The sequence below is a fragment of the Electrona antarctica genome, assembly GCF_951216825.1.
Source record: "Electrona antarctica genome assembly, chromosome: 9".
Taxonomy (NCBI): Eukaryota; Metazoa; Chordata; class Actinopteri; order Myctophiformes; family Myctophidae; genus Electrona; species Electrona antarctica.
In genome coordinates, this window is record NC_136790.1 from 29,143,351 (window position 1) to 29,161,887 (window position 18,537).

Below are 18,537 nucleotides of genomic sequence, written 5' to 3' on the forward strand. Positions count from 1 at the left end.
GTTGGTGAGTCGGGTCTTGTGGATGCAGCCTCCTGTGCAGGCAGAAGTGAAGAGCTCGTCTAGCCCCCCACACAGCCCCGTTCAGACAGCTCACTGTTATAGATGCACTGACAAGTGAAAGGAGGGAGGCGTGGCCTCACGCCACATAAATGCAAGAGGGAGGGAAAGGGGGCGGAGAGAAGTCTCCACTCAATCTACAATTCAATTTTAACCCCCCTTTCACCATGTCTCTCTCTCTCCCTCTCTATTTAGCACATTCTCGCTTTTATTCTGTCACTCCTTGTCTTCCTCAGGTTCTCTCCCTCCTGTTCGCAGTCTGCCCTTCTCTGCTCCGTGTTCCTATTCATTTCAGCCTTTTCCTGCATTGCTTCCCGTTTTCTGCTCGCTTTCTCTCTCGGCACATTTCTTCTTTCTGCCTCTCTCTAGCCCTCTCTCAGGACTCTCATTCACAGAGCAACCTTGTGTGCATGTATGTGCGCTTACACACGCGCACACACACACACACACACACACACACACACACACACACACACACACACACACACACACACACACACACACACACACACACACACACACACACACACACACACACACACACACACACACACACACACACACACACACACACAAGCGCTGTGCAGCTCAACCATCTGTTGAGAGAGAGAGAGAGAGAGAGAGAGAGAGAGAGAGAGAGAGAGAAAGGAATGGGCGGGAACAAGGGATCAATCTTAATGCCAGAGATCCAGTGACACCATATCTATCAGGCTGGCACCTCTGAGGCTGGCACACTGGCACGGGCATGCCTGCTTGTTCAGGGAGGCTTTGCCTGTTTTGCACAGGCATGCAGATATAAAACAAATTGAACCAAAAGAAGAAAGAAAGAAAGTACAGGGCTCAGGGCACACACATGCACACATTTGCACGCACACGCAAATCAATCGGTGTGCCATGCAAATTTGTATGGCTCACACCCCACAAGAGTCGCGCACGGTTTGCGTGCACTTGACTGCATATGCATGGTGAAATCCTTTTCCTGCTTGGAACAAAGCAAACATGATATATCAAGAAGGATAATCCTGCAAACTCAACGAGACAAGGGGGAGGAGAACGTAGGACAACACACACACACACGCACGCACGTGTACATTCACGCGTGCACGCACGCATCTCTTGCTCTGAATCATTCCATCAACAATGCAGCTAAAGCAGGCATTTTCGTGCCTGGTTGGAGCCAGGTATTTCTCCTGAGTGCCGGTGTCACTTCCCATCCCATTGCAGGGAGGAGGTGGCGTAGTGGTGGGGAGGAAGGCAGAGGGGAGGGGCCGGTTGTGGGGCGGAGGCATCCATCACTGTCTCCACTGGCTGTCCCATGATGGATGCGCCTGTTTATCCCTCTCTGCAGGTTATTTAGATGCAGTCGCAGCACGAGAGATTAGTGATGAAAAACCTCTCCACCTCCTCCCCCACTTGTCCTCCCACCCCATCTAATCAATAACACTCTTATCTGGCATCTGCATTTCTAGGTATTTCTCCGTAGAAATCAGAGACTATATGGCTGAGAAGGAGAGAGAGAGAGAGAGCGAGAGATTAATTGTCAACCCCTGTCTCGGGGTTTTCAATTAGGACGCCTGGGATGGATCATCTGTCCGTCAGCATGGCGCACGGCGATATTTCTGCCGTCGCTGAGAGATGTGAGAACACTCACGCCTCGGGATCGAGGATCAGGTTCCGTTTCTTTGGCTTCAACTGTTCTTTGCAGACTCCTTCACAACAGCGTGTGCAAAACTTGGAACTTTGCATAAAACCTTTGCCAAAAAACAACAACATTGTATTTCCTGGCCTACTGTCAGGTGCATTCATTGCTAATCCCTGTAAAGCAACCAGTGTCACTAAAGCCAAGCTGCACTGAGAGCCCTTTTGTAACGCTGGATTATCCAAGTGTAATACTAATCTCTCTATAACAAAAACATACTGTTATAAAATGTCCCACATCTCTACCGTTCGGATATCAGATTAAGACTCTAGACTGCGAGACGGCCTGTATGTATAGACCAGTCATCTCTGCACTTGAACATGCTGGATTACAGACAAAAACCCCTGAGACTACATGTTTTTCCTGAGCAATGTTGACATGCCAACATAGCAAAACCCACTGACACCACTTTAGCCCATGCTTTATTAATGCTCTCTCTCTCTCTCTCTCTCTCTTGCTCTCACGCACACCCCAGCTGACTGATGTCTGACTCAGTTTAACACATAATTAACATCCATGCATCCTCTGGCGAACTGCCAATTAACAATTTACCGACATGACGGTGGTAAGAGGTGAGCTCTCTTCATAGAACCCACTGCAGTGCTACGGCATCATCTGTCCCACCTGGCCTTGCTGCGTTTCCCGGAAACAGATCAACACAGCTGGGGTGGATCTGTAAAATGTACTGACTGTACTTGAGTAAAAGCACAAAAGAATTGGCATCAAAATGTACTTAAAAGTACCAACAGTTGAAGTACTCATTATGCAGAATGTCCCATTTCACGTTTCCAAATGTATAAAGAATATTTTGAAAACAGCAGATCTACAAGTTCACAATGCGTTGGCTATTTCCAAATGGCCGAAATGTATATAGGGCTGAAGTGGTTCATAATATAGGCTACATTTTGAATAAATAATCAAAATCTAAGTAACTATAGTAACTCAATAATTGTAGTGGAGTAAAAGTAAAATATTTGGATATGAGATGTAGTGGAGTAGAAGTAAAAGTACTGGAAATTGGAAATACTCAAGTAAAGTACAAATGCCTCAAAATGATACTTAAGTAGGCTTAGTACAGTACAGTAAATGTTACGACCACTGGGGGTTGGGGTCCAGAGGAAATGTCCTCACACAGCAAACAAGTGATGTAATAATAGTGTTTGGAGACCCCAGAGAGGGTGCATGGCGCTCAACCTATAAGGCTAACCTTGGGGAAAACTTTTGCCATTCCCATTTTGTTCCTCTTGGTTGATCTCAAGCGGTGAGGCTTTGCGTGCACGCGTCCCCTCTGGGTGATGCCATCGCAGAGGTCGCGATGCATAAATAAAAATAAGTGATCTCCTCCTGCGATGGTGCAGAAATACAGCTATGTTCTATGTTCTATCCTGCTGAGACCTTGTCCTTGGAGTATGCCGTTACAAATGAATTTGTTCTTGTTCCTACGCAGCCCGCTGCTTGATAAAAAAATACCCCCCCCCCACCCCCAACTGTGGTTTGTGAAGCGGGGGCGACTTGGTGCAAACGAGAAAGACACGCCCTTTGTCCACCTACTCCACTCTCTTTCTCTGAAAGCATTACTCCTTCCATTATAAAGCCCCTTTACTTGTCTCTAGCAGCCCCCCCGCCACCCCCCCAAAAATGCCCTGCTCCATGCACCCGTGATCCATCGTCCAACTCCTCCCTCCACCAGCCAGAGAAACAACGAAAGATCTGGCAGGCTGAATGTGTGTGTGTGTGTGTGTGTGTGTGTGTGTGTGTGTGTGTGTGTGTGTGTGTGTGTGTGTGTGCACACGCATCAATCATTTGGGCTTTCACATCGGAGGCAGCCCTCCATCACTATGGCTTCCTTCCTTATGGACAGGGAGAAAAAAAGAGAAGGAGAGAAAGGAGGAAGCCATCACAAGAATGAGGGGACTCAAGGACGATGGAATGACTGATAGTGAAGATGAGAGAACGGCATGGTGGAGAAGTCTGTTTGAAAACAGCACATAGTATAGGCTGAGGCTAGAGCAAATGGAAGTACGGTAGACCTGTCTAACCTCCTATAGGTATCAGGCAGGCAGTCATTACAACTGCCATAGTCTCTATAGTGAGCTGGGATCCTATAGGAAAGAAAACACACACAAACACGCACGCACGCAGGCACGCACTCAGACACTCACACACTCACACAGCAGCAAACAGTCACACTGCGGATTTGTCAGATGTACTTTTAGTTTTAACACATGCACTGCCAATATGCGGCGGTGGCTCAGGGGTAGAGTGGCTGGATGGGGCCTCTGGGCGACTGATTTTCTCCCGTGGGATAATAAAGGTATCTATCTATCTATCTATCTAGGTTGCCAGTTCGAACCCGGGCTCCCCCGGAGTTAGTGTCGAAGCGTCCATGAGCAAGACACTGAACCCCTAATTGCTCTGATGTGCTGGTTGGTGCCTTGCATGGTTTCCGCCGCCATCGGTGTACGAATGTGTGTGTGAATGGGTGAATGTAATGCACAATCTATGTAAAGCGCCCTGGATAAAGGCGCGATATAAATGCACCATTTACGCTGCTCATGAACACAGCTAAATCTCAATTGTTCATTTAACTCTGAGTGTGTAAGTTAACACTCATAATTGACTGTGTACAAGCCAAGGAATTAGCACACGCATTGCATAGCACAGTGTGTGCGCACACACACACACACACACACACACACACACACACACACACACACACACACACACACACACACACACACACACACACACACACACACACACACACACACACGTTCGCTCGTGCACACAAAGGATTAAAGGTTTTTCTTTTCTTGCACTTTTCTTGGCTTATTACAAATGCAAAAAGCAGTTGTGCTTAACTGCATTTCTATTGCTCAATCCCTGTGATGCAATGTCCATTTTGAATGTCAGACAAGGACTTTGGCCAAGCATATCCGACATCATTACATCTCAGTAACAACGTGCGTCACACATCATCTCGTCTCCGCTGATGTATTTGCTCCTTATTTATTTTGTTCCCCTCCTGTCACCAACACATCAGGAGCTCCCATTAGAAACATAAATAGTTGATAAGACAGTTAGAACAACCATCTATTTCCAGCAATTGGTTCCAGGCCCCCAAGGAATTGTTATAATTAATTTATGACTATCCAGCAACTGTGCAAATGATTGTAAATCTCAGAAAGAGAATGGGAAGACAGAAAAACACGTTGACAGACGAGAGACAGAACAGAACTGATGAAAACAAGTATTTACCCCATCAGCCTCTCTAGCCTTTTTGTGCCGTGTTGTTTTATCCTCTTAGCAGATTTTGTATTGACCTGTACATTCATGGAACTGTACCCATTCTACAAACTGTTACAATACAATGTTCAATCAATCAATTAATCAATCAATCAATCAATCAATCAATCAATCAATCAATCAATCAATCGCTCTCACACAACTAGCAGGGAGAGCTTTTAGTCTGAACCATAGAGGCAAATAATTCTGCTCCATGTCCATAATTGAAGGTTCCTATGCTGTGAAAGACGCAAAAAACCTCAAATAGAACAGTAGTTACTTTTTAAAGCCGCGACACCCCAAAATAAGTTTGAACTGGGACCCCCACCACCCTGACAAGCACTTGGAATGTAGCAGTTGAGGCATTGCATTTTGTTTGACTCGGTTCCACTGATTAATATTGTTGTGAGAACTAGAAACTCTCGATTCTAGCGCCACGCGTCGTTGGCTCCCTTGCGACGTTGTCACCATGTACCGTACTGTAGAAAGATTGCTGCTGCAGTGGTCAATGGGTGTGTGTGTCTGTCTATGTGTTGCTCTACTGAAGTGGACATACATGCATGGAGACATACATATGGGGCACACGTGCAGTAGCATATACTGTACTGTGCTGTACTGTACTATACTGTACTGTAGTCTGTAACTGTACTGTACTGTACTGTACTGTACCATACTGTACTGCAGGGGTTCTCAACGTTTTTGGCCGGGGACCCCCGGAAATGCTTTGGCAATGTCTCGGGACCCCCACCCCGCCCCCTCCCGACCCCCAATATAAATTGACTGCTACAATAACCTTAAACCATTTTGGGCGGGAACCCCTTTTGGTGTTTTAAGCATTGTTATAATTTAGCTATTGAAAAATAGCAGATCTACAAGCTCATAGCGCGCCACCGAGTGGCGCACTACGAGCTTGTAGGTCTGCTATTTTTGAAAAATCGTGAAAATAAAATTATTATTATTATTATTATTATTTTTTTTATGAAAATAATTTGGGGACCCCCTAAAATAATTTGGCGACCCCCCGAGGGGTCGCGACCCACGGGTTGAGAACCCCTGCTGTACTGTACTGTACTGTACTGTACTGTACCGTACCGTACCGTACCGTACCGTACCGTACCGTACCGTACCGTACCGTACTGTACCATACCGTTATTTGACGTATTAAAAATGTCTTCACTTCCCGCTCGGGACGCTATGGGTGCTGGCGGCGTGTTTCCTCCTCCACGTCATCAGTGCCCGAGGTGGGGTTGGCGAAAGGGCCTTTCTGTGTGGAGTTTGCATGTTCTCCCCGTGTCCCCTAGGGTAGGTACCCTCACAAAAAACATGCAGTAATCCTGGTCTCTAAACTGCCTCCCCCTGGCCAGCCAGGGCGCCTGATGGAGGGGAAAGGAACTGGTTGGAATAACGTGTTCCTTCCATGCGCTACGTCCAACCAGGGAAACTCCCCCCTGTCAGGTGTAAAAGGAGCAACTTGGACACTTAGGCATGAAGGACGCATGAGTTCAAGTCCGTTGCTCTCCCCATGACCCACATATATGGGGACTAGGTTGGCGGAGGGTGTGTAGAGCCCAGGATCACATTACAAAATCGTGGGATAAAAATTATATTAAAAAAAACAAAATGTCTTCACCGTCATCTGGAGACCCGCACGCACGCACGCACGCACGCACGCGCGCACGCACGCGCGCACGCACGCACGCACGCACGCACGCACGCACGCACGCACGCACGCACGCACGCACTCACACACACACACACCTCAGTCCCATCTGTCCAGTCGTTGCAGTGGTTCGAGGAGAGCTTGTGGACCGTGGGATCCACAGATCAAAGAGCGGCCTCCCGTTGAGATATGCAGTGCTGGGGAACAGAAGCCTCAATGGAAGAGATCCAGCAAGCATCACATCTATAGCTCATTAGCTAAAGCCCCTTTGACGCCTTGCTATTTGCATACTTAATGTACATCGTTCACTGTATATGTCACACATACTTAAAGTGAACAGCGTTTGTAGGTTCATCTAACAAGGCACCCCAGTGCTTTTAGCACAAATACACTTGTAATCACGTTACACTGATTTACTGGGAGGCATTATCAGAAAAAGGCGAAGTAGAATGTTTCTAGATAGATTAAAAAAAAATTACGGTTCTGAATTATGGTAAATGTTTCATTTGTGTTCCTTTCCATTAACGCAGGCATTGTTTCACACACAAGCACTTCAATGAATAAGCTCACACAAGCGTTTTTTGTAGGGACAAAGGCATAGCCCCAGCAAAGTTCTTAAGTGCCCTTCACTGCTGAAGGTTTGCCCTCTGCCGTCACCACTCACAGGACTCGAGTGAGCAAAACAGAGAGAGAGAGGTCTGAATTATAAATCGTGAGGCCTTTTAACTGATATGTAGATTAGCAGGCAGTCGTGTTTGGTGTCCTCAATAATTAATTACTTGTTTGTACCAGGAACGGACCTCACTTCCTTCTTGTAAGGCTGCATGTCTCTGCCTGCAAACCAAATAATCTCAAGCATGCCATTACACGATAGTTACATCCGAGAGCTCCAGTCTCTCCAGTCCTCCAGTCACTCTAGCAGGCCAGACTACCGCACACACACACACACACACACACACACACACACACACACACACACACACACACACACACACACACACACACACACACACACACGTGTGTGTGTGTGTGTATGTGCGTGCGTGTGTGCGTGCGTGTGCGTAAATGCATTTGATTGCACAAATATTCCATGGAAATTAGCACCCTGTATATCGAGAAGCCCCTGACTGCAGACCGCAGAACAGGGTGGGGTTAAAAACAGTCAACCCCTCCCATTGTGGGCACGGTGGAACACCCCCATCTGCGCTCTGCAGTGAGGGATACGTGGGTATATCTGCAGCATATTGGCAAGTTGGCAACACGCCTCCTAGCTGTCAATAAACAACAGTTCACTGAGTCTAACCAGCCATCACATCAGCATCTACTCAGTGTGTCTAACCCAGACCCTATCTCCTTATCTAAGCCTTCAGCCTATCTCTCCACGGCTGCCCTGAAAGCGCCCTGTAAGCACAGCAGAGACAGGTGGGAGGATTAAATAGCATCTCCCACTCTCCCATGAGGGGCAAAATGATGAATTGTGTAAAATCATCTTTGGCACCTCATATTAAAAAAAGAAAAAAAAGAAGAAAAAAAGCCAGAGATTAAGCCAGCCCCGCAAAAGGCAGAAAAGAGCTGATGTGGACAGAGCAGAGAGGGGCCCATTAGAGAAATAGTCCTGTCTGTTTGTCTGTCCGGGCGACACCTCTCTCCTTAATGAGCTGTCTCAAGTCAAACAGAGAGAAATACCAACACAATAAATTACCAGGCTCATCCCCTCCGGCTTGCCTCCACTCAGATATGGCTGACTAATCTTTCTATCTGACCACGCACCATCCAGAATGAGATTCTGTCAAATCATATTCTGCCATTGCTGACTGCATTTGCATAACTATGTTAGATGTTTCCAGCCAAAGTGAAAACTGAAGACATGCCGTTTCCTACAGTTAATTTAGTTTTGGAATTACTTTGCTACGAAAAGAAATGAAGAAAGAGAAGGAAAAAAAATCTTCTGCTTGGTCTTCTGTTCTCATTTGGGAAGTGACATGATGAAATTGTGTGAGAGGGTAATTGCATGGCAGCAGCAGAATTAACACTCAAGACACAAGATATTTTGCAGTTAGGGGGCTAACTAACACTCCAGCCTTATTTCAATCTGTTTAGCATGCACTCTGAATCATTCCTCCCTACATAGGAAAAACTCATTAAGATAGAGAAAGCTAATTCACTTGAGGTACAAAGCTAATTCTTCATATCTTTTTCCCTCTTAGATAAAATAGAGACAAGCTAAATTGGGTCTTGGGGGGGGGATCTGCGAGACTTGAAGGTATAATTCTTGGCTCCGGTGAGTCAGAACTCGTTTAGAGTAGATTATAGAGGAGGAGGGAGAGGATGTAACCTTAAGCTACCTAGCTGGAACCCTGGCTGTCAAATACTGTATAGCTGGGCCTCTCTCCCCCAGTATGGCACTGTCAGCTCACTATACACTCTTCATTGTGGCCAATAAAAACACAACTAACCTTTTTTCTGAGGTAGAGGAGATGAACAAGGGGACAGGGATGAGAAGAAAAGAGAAGGGGTAGGTAAGGGTGATGGAGGAATGGCAGGACACAAAAGAAAGGAGAGTGAAGTCTGACCTGCCATCGTTAGACATGCATTAACCAAGCGCTCAGCATGGGATGTGGCATTTACCCAGAGCAGCCAAATGCCATGGCAATTAATCAAGACCCAGAATGCCAACCATATCAATACCATTTGCACAGCACACACAAGCGTGAGCGTGCGCACACACACACACGCGCACACGCTCACGCACACGCACACACACACACACACACACACACACACACACACACACACACACACACACACACACACACACACACACACACACACACACACACACACACAATACAGATACATTTTCTACTAAATAGTCTATACATTTTCATGTGTATGCCTAGATGAATGAAAGATCAATTTTGTAGGTAGCATCGTACAGCGGCTGCTGGTCTCAAACTAGGACACATACTGTGACACATACTGTGACATGGAATGAGTATTTCACTAAGAAATCACAGCGCAACGACCAGGAGATGGCACAAATTGTACTCCGCAGGGAGTTGCAAATTGCTTTTGAATAACCAGTGGTCTAATTGACAGGAGAAGAATGTGCTGTCATTTTGCTAGCGTGCCTGTCATTAACACATTTTTCATTGTGCGCAGGCTTCGAGGCGTTATTGTTTTGCTGGCCTAGATTGCTCCCTTGTGAAGAGGGTATGCTTCTACTGTAAATGTTCTGAACAGAATGTTTATTAGCTACAGAACACAGCCCAAGGGGGGAAAGAACACAGGAATATTTGGTTCATTGTTAAGCCAAAAAAAACCCTACAAACTAGTCACAAGGGTGGCGAAGAGGGGGAAAAAACTAAGACGCGAGTGACAAAAACGACAGAATAAATTTTGGTGGGATACATGCAGCACTGAATGTTGCATGAGACACAGCTACTGTGAAGATCAGTCAGCTACTGTGAAATCCAGAAAGCACTCGCACAAAATTATTTTTCAGTAATTTAGGGTAAAAATGCTTTTTCGTTATTATTTTAAGAATTTAAAGCGGAGAAGAATTCACATTGTGAGATTTTCAAACAACAGTTTAAACATAGCCTATCTCTTAATAACGGTTAATAATAGGATAAACCATTACTGTGTGTGGCTGTCTTGCATGCTGCCAGTAGGCCAAATAAGTATATCTCCACTAAGTCAACAGGGCTTGGATCAAGCTGAAAAAGCTAGCCACATTAAATAACATTTGTTATCACCGCGCTCTGACTTCTCTGGTGCGCAATGCTGTTAGATCAATATCATTCATAAAGGTACTGGGTCGTACACAGTGGCAAGAGTGATTTTTTTCTCTTTTACTGTATCTTTACATGTAAGAGACAAACGTTTCGGCTATCCAGCCTTCGTCAGTGTGCATATTTAGGGGTGTCTGCTTCATTTCGAAAAGGAGGTGACAGTGTGCAAGTGAACAGCATCACTGCTGATCACTTCACGTGAATATGATACATCACACTTGGAAGATGATTGCAGATGTTATTATCTAATTCACTTCTCAATATGTAAACATGCAAAATAGGTATAGTATATTTACGTTTCACAGTATATACACAAATACAAAAACACAGGTCTCCACCAGGGCAGGTCAGGTTGTGGCCTCCTGGTGGCGCTATAATAGGCCAATGTGAAAAGGGTGTCATTTCTTCTTACGTCTTGGATGGCAATTAGATGATTTGAGGCATTTTGTTCCAAAAATGTGTTTTGCAAAAATCCACCTATTGGTGGCGCTATAACAGGCCAATGTGAAAAGGGTGGGATATATTCCTCAGCCTAGTAGGAAAGTCTGTCAAAGATTTCACGTAAATTGCACGCTGCGTTCATGATTTGAGGCTTTTTGTTCAAAACGGGATAATCCTGCAAACTTTGAAAGCCAATTAGGATGGAATATGAAATATGAAATATCAGACAGATCTGGCTTGAACACATGACTATAGAGATAGTGTGTAACGATTTGCGGGATTTTTGGACAGAATCTGGAGGAGTAATATCAAAAAATGTGTTTTTCAAAAGTCGGCCTCCTGGTGGCGCTATAACAGGCCGTTCTGGAAAGGTTGGGGCAGAGGTTCGTCGTTGGCATCCATGGTGTGTGTGTGCAAAATTTGGCAACAACCGTGTTAATGGTGCCGGAGATTAGCTGGTAACAGATGGACGGACACACGGACGGACGGACGAACGGACACACACACGGACGGAGTGCAAAACATACTCTCTCCCCATGCCTTCGGCCTGGTGGAGACAATAACTCACAATAGTCGCTGAGGACATCGGGCATGACTGCCGTTCATAAATCAGCTTCGACCCGACGTTGCGCCGTGCTTGCGGTTATGGTTAGGTTAGGGTAAGGGTTTGGGTTAGACTAGTGTCCTGCCGCAGTGAAACACTTTTTTTTCCAGGCCGGGTAGGACGTAAAATGTGTGCTAATCAAGGTATCATAGTAATCCTTGATAAATGCATTAATCCTTGAAGTAAATGCCTTCTTAGAATCTTTAGATCAGCCCCACAGGGGTAACCAAAATCTTTGGAGGGGTCGCCAGTTGCATTTCTCAATAATGATAATAATAATTTCTCAGTAATGAAAATCTGAATAAAAATAAATAAATCCATGTTTTCTAAGTTAATATTTTAGTAAAAGCACAGTCACAATACAGAATATTTAGGTAATTAGTAGGTAAAATCTTTCGGATGCACACGTCTGTGTGTGTCGCACTGAAAGCTTTCACGTGCGTCAGAACCTCAGGCTCAGACACATAGGTCAATGCACAGCCTCAACTTGCCCACTGTGATCTTCTCACTTGCGGGTCGAAGTTGTCATTGTGGGGTGTTAGGGTAACACCAATTTACCAATAGCAGGATGCATCCACCACATTGTTCCATCCACTGTCCACAGGCTGTTTCTGAGCCGCTGTTTCATAGTATTAATTTGCGACAGTTTCCTTACATATATTGACTTTTGGCTGTTCATATCATATGAAGGTTTTTTTATGTGGAAAAGGGAGGGGTACATCTCCTTGTGCTGCAGGGAGCGCTGAGCCTGTGTGAATGGTCTGTCTGCCTGTTCTTCTCCCTCGTTTTATTTAATTTATTTATTGTTTTATAAAGAAATTCTCCTCTGCAAATAAAGCAGCATTTTGACTGCTACATGAGGGTACAGACTGCTGCGCCTGTTTTGCGGGTTTCTCTCTGCAGTAATAGTTTGTGGCTGAAGTGTTGCCGGTGCCGCTGCAACATTTATGCAGCGCTGCTAGTCTCATGCTGCCCTGTAGGTGTGCATGATATTCACCTTTTCAGTGCAAAAACTCCTCAAGTCCCGAAACCGTCCCGGCTGAGATCAATTAGATATTTTATAGTCCCCGGGATGTAGGGACCCTCTTAGTCTGGAGCCCTGACGGACTGACTGACTGGTTTTGCATACTAGTAATCTACGGTCACAATAAGAGGGCCCACTTCCCAGGCTGAATTAGGGACCCAGCACATCCCTGCTGGTCTCGGATAGGAACAAACTGCAGGTTGAAAAGGCCCTCAGCTTTGAACTCGGTAGAATCTGCACCTGGCTCACTGATAACAAACTTATCTTTACACCTGGGAAAAACTGAATCCAGTCTCTTTGGATCAAATAGTAATCTCAGCAAGGCAGATGGCTTCTTGGTTAGAGTGGGTGACAATATTATCACACGAAAAGATGAAGTTACTTACCTAGGTTCCATCCTGGAAGCAAATCTTTCCGGTGATAAAATGGCCACCAACGTAATCAAAAAAGTCAACCAAATAACAAGATTCCTATTTCCTATACAGGATCTCCTCACTGGTCAACAAAAACACCTTGAAGACCCTAACAGGAGCCCTCGTACAAGGTTTCTTCGACTATGCATGCACCTCTTGGTACCACAGCTAGAGCCGTATCTACCGTTGGGCTAGGGTGGGCTGTAGCCCGGGGGCCCCCGACTGGGGGGGACCCAATATATATATGTTTTAATGATTAAAATGTAAAGTATTGCAATCCAAATCCAATTCAAGTGAGATTTATGTTTAGTTATTGTATATTTAGTATTATGGCTAAATAAAACATTGCGATCTGCTGTCCGTCCGTCCTTCTGTCTGTCCGATTGCTCATCTCTCTTTACTGTGATTTTATAGAGCACATTGTGAAATATTTTGCTGTAAAACTGCATTAGTGCACTACTGGCTACTAGTGGCTGCATTAATTCAGCTAGTCTGTATGTCTGCCTGCCTGCCTCTCTCTTTTGGGGGCGCTGGGTACCCCAAAATTACAGCAAAATTACAACAAAATACCCCAATTTCTTTCCGGCCGCACGACTGAATCGCACCGCGCAGCGCAGGGGGGCCCTGAAATTTTGTCTAGCCCGGGGGCTAGACAAAGGCCCTTAAAACAAGGCTCCAGACTTCCCAAAACAAACTGGTCAGGCTCACTACTTGGTCTCACTTCCCGAACCCACCTAACCCCTACCCACTTTGACAGGCTGGAATGGCTTAGGGTTGACGACAGAGTACAGCATCTTGCAATGGGTCTAGTCCACAAGATTCGCTACAACACCAAGATACCCATGTACCTGTCTAAATACTTCCTTAATGTCAATGAAGTTCACACCCACAACACCAGAGGGAGTTCAACATTACACCATTACATCACCTAATCATAGCAACATGAGTTAGACTTTAATATATTAGCGCCCCTCACTTCACACAGGGGTGATTTTTGAGTGGTGTAAACCACTACTACAGCTGGCTTTGTTAGTGCAGAAAAAATGAGCATGGTTGCTATGTTCACCCTGTTCACCCGGGTGAACAGGGTTTTTTTTCTGTGCAGAAAGAATTAGCATGGTTGCTATGTTCACCCTGTTCACCCGGGTGTGATTTCATTACGTCAGACATGATTTCATTACGTCAGACAGGCTATATAAGACCTTACACCACTCAGTTCACACGGGTGTGATTTTTTATATAGAAGTGTATATTTGTACGTCTCTAAATGTTCTGATGAATTGAAAAAGGTGGACCCTGTTGTAAACAAGTGTAATGCTTTATCAGTGTGTCGTCCACAGTAACAGTCTTTGTATAGAGTTGTGCTTTCATGTGAAATGTACCTATTCTGCAAACTGTTAATAAATACTTCAATCAATCAATCAATGCTTTGACCATTAGAATAAAGCAACTTATGTTTTACTGAAACAACAAACGATATATGAGGATGGCATGAGGGAAATGCCGGTGCCAAGATATATCCCTATTTCGGGATTTATATATTTATTTTAGAGGTTTTTAAACCATAATTTTACAAAAATGTTTTTATAAAGTTTCAAGTAAAACGCTTGTTATTCTAGGGTCAAAGGCGATGTCATTATCCCGGTGCCAATCACAAGAAAGGAGACATTGCATTCTTCATTCATGCCCAGGGGGAAAATAGTTTTTAAACAGTGTATCCAAAAGCATTCCCTTATTTGTAAGAGTAGCCACATGAAATCGGAAATAAACATTGGAGCCACGGCAAGATTCCCATATTATGGATCCCACGGTCCACATGAATTTTTTGTTTTGTCTATTCATTACTTACTTTTGGGTTTAAAAGGTCAAAGGTCAATGTCACAATCAAGGTTAGCTCTGGTCCATAGCTTTAGGAGTTCTCCTTAACACCATTTTTTATTTTTACTACAGACAAGAGACTGCACTACCGGGGGTGTGCGGGCAAAAAGTAACATAGCGTTAAGGAGAACTCCTTCTAACGCTATGGACCAGCGCTAAATCAAGGTCAATGTGTCTGACTGGAAGTAAAGTAACTCAAGGACAGATGGGGGAATTTCTGTGAAAGTTGGAAGGAATAATAATTAGGCTGTCCCGAGGTGATGATTATCTTTTGGTTTGAAAAGGTCATGGTTACAACTTACAAGGTAAAAATCGAGAACGGATGGGCAGATTTTCATTTAGCTTACTTGGACTAGGAATGATCAGTAGGGCCTAAGGGCTGCCTGCCCTAAGGCCCTTACCGCACCAATGATTCGCCATGCAACGAAACGGTTGTGCGTAATTGCATGTAGTTGCATTCATGAAACCATTATCCCCAATGGCAGTTGCAAGGAGTTGCATTGGTGTGAAATGTCCTTAAACTGTTTTGTTGCAAGGAGTTGCATTGGTGTGGTTAGGGCCTAAAGAGTGTTTTGAGTGGAAAAGGTCAAGGTCATAATTAAGAGATGCTCAGCCTCACACCCTTAAGACCATTTTGTTTAACAACTTAAACAACTTTAACAACTTAAACACAATTCACTTAGTTGAGTGGGGTGGCTCTATACTAGTCCCTGTTTTCGATCTACACAAATATCTTTGCTGGAAATAGCGATCTACAATCTTATGACGCATAGCGAGCATATAGATCAGCAACTGTTCGCTCCCAGGACACTAGGGTTCATGTGGTCAATTCTACATAAAGTAACCCAAGCGAATTTAAATTAGATCTTGTAAGCAAGTTTGAGTTTCCCACTGGATCAATATGTGACAGATTACATTTCGAAAGTAACCCTGGCCCTGCCAACCTGACATGTTCATTGACCTTGAGGAATCAAACTCTGCTTACTCTCTAACCAATACCTAAGCAGTGCAGCTGTGATACAGCATTTGCCGCAGGGCTTCTATAAAAAGAATATTGAAGTACTTGTAATTCAGACAGACAATGACCTCCCTTTGAAGGCCACAGAGAGACAAGTGCCCCAAATACACCAAACAAGTGAGAGGGAGGGACCCACTACTATACTACTGTCTGAACTAACTGTCTGTCTGTCTGTCTGTCTGTCTCTGTCTGTCTGTCTGTCTGTCTGTCTGTCTGTCTGTCTGTCTGTCTGTCTGTCTGTCTGTCTGTGGGTGGTCTGTCTGTCTGTCTGTCTGTCTGTCTGTGGGTGGGGTGGGGTGGGGTGGGGGGAGAGATGGGAAGTTTGTATAATTGTATTTCTCTTCCAGCGATGGTGGTGGATGATATCATGTGACAGAATGGAACATGTCAGGTAAGCGGTCCTGATCGAGGTTCTTTATCCATGTTGCACTATTGATGACTATATTTCCCTAAAAAGATATTGTTTAATTACGCTTATATTGAATCTCCCAACATCAGTCTGGCACTGGCACAGTGGCACTCATTACTCAACTGCATGAACTCAATAGGCCTACCGCCAAAACACAGAGCCGTAACCCTGAAATCATGTTAAAATAAATTAAAATGTTTGTTGTGGTGTGCTGTTTTTCTTTTTCCAACATATTTCGTTATTGGTAGACCGACCTTAAGCCAGAGTTTCCTGATCAATTGTGCCCGTGGGTTAATATGTTTAGATAATAAGTCAACATTGATTAGATTGATTACACTGAAATAGAAAGAAAATGCTAAATCCATCTTACCTAATAGCTGTTCGGTTTCGATGCCGTCCATATGAAGCGCGTGGCATTGTTTTGCGTCGCCCTCTGGTGAGCATTGTTAATGTTTCACCAGCACCGTCGTTCTGTTTGAGTGGTAGAAACCATTTAGAAAACAACGTGTTCATTATTGTAATTGATTTATCATTGTTTACCATTAACAAACAAGATGACGTTCACGATAAACTGATTTTAAAATCTGTTTGTCAAGCTTGCATTAACAGGTTTGAGGCAGAGGAGGGCGCCAAAAGGCTACCCTTTCAAAAGCTGTGAATGAGCTCATGAAGTTGACAAGGAGGTCACTGTTTTTGCCATTTTTCTTTAATTGTTTTTTTCCTCTTCTTCTACTGTTAAAACTAATATTTGTATTGCACTTTTTCTACAACTAATTCTATTCTTCTACTATCACTACTAACACTACTACTTATGTATGTATGTTTGTTTGTTTGTTTGTTTGTTTGTTTGTTTGTATGTATGTATGTAAGCTTGATTGATTGATTGATTGATTGATTGATTGATTGATTTGATTGAAATATTTATGAAGTGTTTGTAGAATGGGTACAGATGGGTACAGGAAGGTACAGGTCAATACAAAATCTGCTAAGAGGATAAAACCAGAAAAAATACTTGTTTACATAAGGGTCCTACATTTTCAATTCATCAAAACATTTAAAGACATACAGATATACAATTATATGCAAAAAAAAAAGGAAATCATCATCGGGTAGAAAAAAGGGAAAATGTGTACAGTAGCCTATAGAAAAAAAGAGGGGCAGGGGCTTTTACTTTTTCATGGGGACAGTTTCAAATTGCAGACGCCCGTAAGTGCTCTTGGAGAGCTGTTTTGAAGGAGTCAAGTGATTCACATTTCTTTCTTTTCAAAATCTTTTTATTGTAACTTCAATAATATAAATCTCAGGGATCATAGGGCAGACATAATGAAAAGAGTATTATTGCGCAAATCGTGCCCCTTCAAGAAAAAAGAAAAAACATTTCCTCTCCTTCAAGTCCCAATTTAGTAAAGCCAATTCCCAATTCCCCAGCCTCTCTACGAGTACTCCATCTCTGCTAACCCCCACAATCAGTCATTGGGAGGGTGAAGAAAGCCTCGGGTCTCCTCCGATACCCGGGCCGTCAAGCCACCATCTTCTTTCCACCTGACAGTGACAGGTCTCACTAGGGGGGCACAACGCATGTAAGGGATTCACATTTCTTAACGGCTGTTGGTAGGGCGTTCCACATTTTGGTGACATAGGAGCTAAATTAATTTAACCCCTTGTTTAAGCCGAATCTGGGTTGAACGTGGTTTGTGGAATTCCCTCTGGTGTTGTGATCGTGGACTTCGTTGACATTAAGGAAGTATTTTGACAGTACATGGGTATCTTATTGGTGTATCTTAGTGAATATTGTAGACCAGGCCCATTGCAAGTTGCTGTACTCTGTCGTCAACCCTAAGCCATTCCAACCTATCAAATGAGCAGGGGTGAGGTGGGTTCTGGGAGTAAGGTCAAGTAGTAGCCTGACCAGTTTGTTTTGAGGTTTAGATTTAGGTTTGTTTTATTTTAAGGGCCTTTGAGCCTGGTACCATGAGGTGCATGCATAGTCGAAGAAACCTTGTATGAGGGCTCCTGTTAATGTCCTCAAAGTATTTTTGCTGACCAGTGAGGAGATCCTGTAGACTTGTAGCCTACACTGCAGGTGCAGGATACTGTAATACTGCACTTTAGTACTACTACTACTACTACTGTCTACTACTACTACTACTACTGCTACTACTACTACTACTACTACTACTACTACTACTGCTACTACTACTACTACTACTACTACTACTACTACTACTACTACTACTACTGCTACTACTACTACT

At 44.1% G+C, this 18,537-nt stretch overlaps 1 protein-coding gene across 7 annotated transcripts in view; it reads right to left on the reverse strand.

Moving 5' to 3' along the window:
* Nucleotides 1–16,692, reverse strand: part of sulf2a (sulfatase 2a) — a gene marked incomplete at its 3' end in the record, with an annotated part of 67,986 nt that extends 51,294 nt beyond the window's left edge. For 5 of the 7 annotated variants that reach the window (XM_079510969.1, XM_079510965.1, XM_079510970.1 and 2 more), the window contains exon 1: nt 1–349. This exon is cut by the window's left edge and continues 7 nt beyond it. Of the gene's footprint in view, nt 353–16,652 lie in introns of those variants that run through there. The other 2 variants (XM_079510967.1, XM_079510972.1) reach the window with 2 other exon arrangements.
* Between the last annotated feature and the right edge of the window lie 1,845 nt (nt 16,693–18,537).